Below are 6,064 nucleotides of genomic sequence, written 5' to 3' on the forward strand. Positions count from 1 at the left end.
AGGGGTCTGGATGCCTCCCTGTGGGGCTTTGAGGTGGCCTGGGTGTCCAGGGAGGAGTGGGTTTCCTGTAGCTATGACCCATGTGGTGGATTGACAGCTGGTGGCCAACTTGTAACACCCAGCTGAGCTGAACCAGCATGGTGCTGGGTGTGGGGGGCCCACCTGAGGATTGCTGCCGGCAGCATACCAGGCAGAACTGGAGAAGAAGGGAAGATGTTAGGGAGCTGTTGGTTCTCCTGGAGGAGCTTGTCATGCTGGCTTTCCTGATGAACTCGGTTGTTCTCATCCTCCAAGAGGCTCAGGACCTTGCTGGCACTGAGAATGGTTTCAGTTCACTTTGGGAGAGCTCTGGTCCTCTCTTTGAGCATTGCTTCCTGGCTGGGAGGTCCGGGGAGAAGGTGCGATGCTCAGACTCCTGGAGAAGCTTGTCACGTTGGCTTTCCTGATGGGAACTCGGCTTTCCTCATCATCAGAGGAGCTTGGGACCTCACTGTTGCTTAGAATGGCTGTGGTATTTTTTAGGGGAGCTCTGGTTCTTTCTTTGAGCATTGCTTCCTGGTTCCAGTACAGATCCTTCAGCCTGCTAGCAGGTCCTTCATCCCACTGGCACAGAATTTCTAGCTTCCATCCCTGACCTTTGGGCCTTCCCAGTTCAGATCTGCGAAACAGGCCTGCATGAGACATTGTCATGGGCTCTTGGCCTCCAGTTGGACTGTTGAGGGGGGCATTGTTATGGGCTCTGGACTCATGAAGGACATTGCTGTGGGATCCAGGCCCCCAGCTGGATTCTTTGGTCTTCAGTGTGTGGACAGATTTCCTGCACTCTTTTTGTACATGACTCTTTGGGTGACTATTGTAAAATAATTCTATAAACTATGTGTCCTGCATTGTTTCCCCTTGTAAACCCCTGACTATGACAACCTGTGACTGCATAACCTGTCATTTGGACCCTCTGGAGCTCCAGGGTCTACTATGACATGGACTGTCCAGGTCCCTGGAGGGCTGAGGCTCCTGAAGGACCAACCCAGGCATGCTGGGAATGGGGTCACTCTGCAGCTTCCCAGAGGGGATGTCCCATAGGAGTCCACAGCAACTGCACACCCTTGTGCCCCAGGGACACTCAGAGGCTCCTTGTGCAAGAGTTCTGGGGACACCGGTGGATACCCTCCTACTCACCTGGTGTCGCCTGGGGTCCAGCACAGTCTCAGACCTCTGCAGCTGAGGGACACACACTCTAAGTCCAGTTCCCGTCCCTCAGTGAGTGGGGAGCTGGGGTGCCAGGGACCCAGGAGCCCATGAGTCCATGGGGACTGTGTTGCTCCCTGCATGATCACAGTCTGCCTTTCACAGAACCGCACACCTCTGAGCTGGCATCAGCCCATGACTGCTCCTCACATCCTTCTAGCAACTTCTGTCTCAGTTTGGGGTTCTCCCCAACACTACAAAAGCTCCTACTTAACTTGAAAGTCGAGACCGCTGCCTTTAGGGAACCTGCCCCCCACCACAAAGGCACAGAGGTCAGGGAGCTTCACTTGGGGGCCTCGGCTAGAGTGAGGGGGCCTGGAGCCAGCAGGAAGGGAGCCGGGCCTCCTCCTCTTGGCCCCCACACCAGGGTCCTGGAGAGGAGCCAGGAACCCAGCCCTGGCACTACGGCCCCTCTGACTCTGGCCCCGTCCCTGTCTGCAAGCCCTCCACACCACTCTGGCGCTTAGAGTGCTGCGCAGCTGGGGCAACTTCTCCCCACTGTCCAGGGGGCACAGTGGTGGCTCAGAGCCAGATCTAGGACCTTGAGCCACCACCTGCCCAGGAGGAAGCAGGGACCAGGACGGTGAGGAGCTGAAGGGGAGCCACAGACACAGCGAGACCCTCTCCTCACTGCCTACTGAGGCCTGCAAGCTCTGAGCACAGGGTGGGTCCCTCCTGCTGCTGGGACTCGGCTGGGCCAGGACTCAGGACAGGGCTTGGACACTCACACGGCCCAGCCTGTGACAGAGGCTTAGCTGGGCCCCCACCCGCACCCGAACGAGGGCTCTTCTGCCCCAGCAGAAGAGGTGGCCCTGGAGACAGTGCTTTATTTCTGCTACAGCCACACATCCTGGGCCTCCCACATCGGCCCCTGCACATCCGCCTGCAGCTGGCTCAGGCCTTCTGCCTGCCCAGAGCTGCTATGGAACCATGCTGGCCAGGCCCGGGGGTGGGCGGCTTCCAGGAAGAGCAGAGGTCACCACGGCTCCCCTGCAGGGCCTGGAATAACTGGAATAACTCCTGGTAGAGGACTCAGGGTTGGTGAGTGACGTCTGGCCAGCAGAGAAATGCGGCCACTCTGCTGTCCAAGCCAAGATTCACAGAACCAGGTGCCGACCCCAGCACCGCTGTCCCTGTCCCTGACACCTGCCCCAGCACCTGGAGAGCATGGTGTGACTCTAGAAGCCCCTGCAGGTGACAGCTCCCCCTGTGCGAGAGGACGCAGGTGTGAGAGGAGCCCCTGCCTCGCAAGCAGAGGGCTCTGCTGGGGACACTGTGGGAGGAGCCCACTCTGCTGGCCCGGAGCAGGAAAGCACCATCCCAGTGGCGGCTTCCGTCCAAGCACCTCTGCCCCCTAGGCTGGCTTTTCTCCAGACCCCTTCTCTGTCCCCTTCCCACGCCCTTCTGCTGCCCCAGGCACACCTGACTGCACCAGGACGTCCGTGTCCTCCTCACGTCCACCGAGCTCTGAGCCTGCAGGTGTCCCGCCACTTGCCGCTGGCGCGCCTGCCGGCTGGGGACACTGACTGGGGAAGGGCGGGAGCCAGCGAAGGGGGCGGGGTGGGGAAGAGGCGGGGCAGGGTGGGGCGGGGCTGGAGCAACCTGCTCCACCCAGCCTCACCTGGGGCAGGGCTGTCTCCTGTGTCCCAGGGCTGCAGGTCAAGCTGGCCAGAAGGGACTGTGTCCGCTCTGAATCCCCCCAGACCTAGTGGGACTTTCCAGCCCTCCGGGACCGCCCTGCTCCTGCCGCCCTAGGAAGAAAGGCGGAGGCAGTCGGGGTGCCGCCTGTGAGCCGGTGCTCAGCAGTCCTGCGCCCGCCAGAGTCCGCTCTGGTGTGTGAGGGACAGGAGGCACGTAGGGCCCTCAGTCACCCCAGTGTGGCCCTGGCACAGAGGACGCCATGCTGCATGAGCCCTGGGCAGAGAAAGAGACACTTGTGGACCTGGACATGAAGTTGTGAATTTGGGGTTCAGAACACAGCTTGAGGTTCAGGATGTGACAGGTACAGACAGGGTATGGACGGCCTTCTCGGGGTGCTTCCGCCGGGAACGGGCACAGGATAGCGTGCAGGTCCCGCCTCCCTGGGGACGCTCTGGGCTGGCCCGACACTGCAGGGCCTGCTGCTGGACAAGTGCTGCATACAAGGGAGAAAGCCCCGAGACAGCAGGGAGGGAGGAGAGCTGCGCTCGAGGAATGTGCCATCTTTGAGGCTTGGCCACAGGCGCAGGAAGGTGGCGCTGTCCTGCTCTCTGAGAGCAGGACTCTAGTGTGTGATGCTGGGATCAAGGGTGGTGATACTAAATCACTGGGCTGGGCCGGGCAGGCTGGCCCAAGGCACTGCAATTCAGTGGTGAGGCGTGGGCTATTTAGGACCAAGGTCCCACTTCATATCCTGAGGGAGGCAGCCCAGCAGCTGCAGAGGATGGGTGAGGTGGTGGGGGCCAGGCTGTGTGCGACCCACGGGGCGCTGGTGCAGGGCAGGACTACCAAGCCGAGCCGCGCTTGGCCCTGTGCAGGGATTGGCAACATGCTGAGTGGCCTGTCGCACAGAGGAGGGAGCGGCAGGCCTGGGGACACCTGGGCAGGAGCCCAGCGCCTTCTCCTCAGAGTGTCCCGCTCTGGGACGGTTGACCACAGGATGAAAGTGGGACAAAGCCCCAGGACTTCTGTGAGCCTGGAAAGCGTTGAGGCTGAGTCCACTGTTAAGGCGATTCCAGAAAGACTCAGTTTCAACCAAGGACAAAGCCCAGCAGCCTCCACATCCCCTGGCACCCTGCTGGGTTGGCTTGTTAAGCCCCAGGCTTTTGTCCCCAGGGCCCCCCAGTGAGGCACAGAGATTAGCATCACAAAGGCTGTGTGAGGGCCCTGGAGGGGCGGCTCAGGGCCCGCAGCAGCGAGGGGTGAGGGAGGCTGTGCGTGTGCACATGCCTTTGTGAACATGTGCATGCGTGAATTCTGCAGGTCTGTGCAAAATTCTACAGGTGTCAAAACCACCTGCTGCCCCGAGATTTACCTTTCCATTCTTTGAATCTTGTAAACCCCCAGTGGAGCAGAGCATCAGTGAGTGAAATTTTTCAAATTATGATTTTGTCTGATTAATTTTGAGGGGTAAAACATGCTCAGTAAACAGTGTGTCCAGAATCTGCATTTTTGAGTAAAGATCCAGAATACATTGCATCTCAGCCTGTGGTGGGGCGGAGAGGGGAGTGGGGGTGGGCTGTCCTCATGGCTTCCTGAGGGGGTCCTGAGCAGGATGCCAGGACAGGCTGCAGCTGCTCAGCACCTGCCTCTTTCAGTTCTGTCCTAGTTACTTTTCTGTCACTGTTGAGACAAAGTATCTGACACCCAAATTTGAAGGGGAAAGGTTTGTTCGGCTCACAGTCTGTAGAGGTTTCAGTCCACGGTTGGTTGGCTCCAAGCCAGGGTGGCATTGCAGGGGAGAAATAGTTCATGGCAGGCAGAAGGTAGCAAAGCAATAGGGTGGCTACAGCTCTTTCTGTCCCTTATATCTTATCCAGGCTCCTTAGGGTGGGAGCACTCACACTCTTGACCGAGCATTGCACTGTGAATTGATCCCAGGGACACACACTCTAGATCCAGCACCTTTCAAAGCCCCACATATGAGTGCACGGGGCTTTGGGGCCCATTTGACACAACCGTAACACCTTCCTTCATCCCTCCCTCCCTCGTTTTTCTGGTCCTGGAGGTTGAAACCCGGGCTTTTGCACTGAGCTACAGTACATCACATCCTCAGCCCTTTTATTTTTTATTTTTGAAACAGGGTCTGGCTAAGTCACTAAGTTAACTAGGCTGGCTTGAACTTGGGATCCTCCTGACTCAACTTCCCAAAGTGCTGGAGTACAGGTGTACATCATATCACCTGGGGCCTGTGTCTTAGAGGACAGTGGTTGCTGCCTGTAGGCAACAAATGTCCTACTGCTCATCACTCAGTGGAAGAACTCAGAGGAGACACAGGTAGCAGGAGGAACAGTGTCATAGCTGTGTCTAGGTGTCCCCCCAAACCTCATGGAGTCATTGGGAGCTTTGCAGAGGTAGCTGACTCTAGTGTGTGATGCTGGGATCAAGGGTGGTGATACTAAATCACTGACTGTACTGGCATAATTCTGGCTAGGATTAAGGGTCTGAGTGCTACACCTGCCCCAGGGTGGGCAGCCTGCATTAAATCGAAGGGACAGGAAAAGGTCCAGTGTGCTCTCCCTGCCCGCCTGCTGCTGTGGACTGTTTCCCCTCTGCCATGCTCCTTTACCATTCTGCCCTGCCTTGGAGCCAGCTGATTAGGGATTGAACCTTTACAACTGTGAGCTACAATAAACCTTTCCTCCTTGAAGTGTCGGGTATTTTGTCTCAGCCACAAGAAAGTAAATAAGACAAACAGGCTCCTTCAAGCAGCCCTGAGGAAGACAGACTTCATTGTTTTTCCTGGTCTCTGCCTCAGGGGAGGGGGTAGGGACTCTCATGGGAGAAAGGGAGAGAAATCCTCACACTCAGGGCTCTGTCCCCTCTTCTTGGGCTGACTGGACAGGACTTGCCTTTCCATCAGTATCCTGCAAGGGCATCCAGGAGCCGGGGAACATGCCCAGCAGAAGCCTTGGTGGGATTTGGACACTGCACTCGGGGAACAGTGTGGGTGGCTTCCCTGCAAAGCTGCTGGCCATGCTTTGGGCACAAACGCTGGTGGCATCCCCTGAGCAAGGGCATCCCCAGCCCCTCCGGGCATTGGGAGCTCAGTGGTCTCCAGAGTCAGTGAGGCAACGGCACCCTGTGGTCAAGCTGAGGGGGTGAGGGTGCACCATGGGCA

The 6,064-nt window shown here is 58.0% G+C and overlaps 1 long non-coding RNA gene across 1 annotated transcript in view; it reads left to right on the plus strand.

Moving 5' to 3' along the window:
• The first annotated feature begins 2,882 nt into the window (after positions 1–2,882).
• The window catches only part of LOC106148850, an 8,694-nt gene continuing 5,512 nt past the window's right edge, over positions 2,883–6,064 (plus strand). The window contains exon 1 of the long non-coding RNA XR_001234562.1: positions 2,883–3,247. This is a non-coding gene — a long non-coding RNA (uncharacterized LOC106148850). The remainder of the gene's footprint in view (positions 3,248–6,064) is intronic.

Source organism: Chinchilla lanigera, unplaced genomic scaffold, assembly GCF_000276665.1.
Source record: "Chinchilla lanigera isolate Chin_1 unplaced genomic scaffold, ChiLan1.0 scaffold00003, whole genome shotgun sequence".
NCBI classification, from domain to species: Eukaryota; Metazoa; Chordata; class Mammalia; order Rodentia; family Chinchillidae; genus Chinchilla; species Chinchilla lanigera.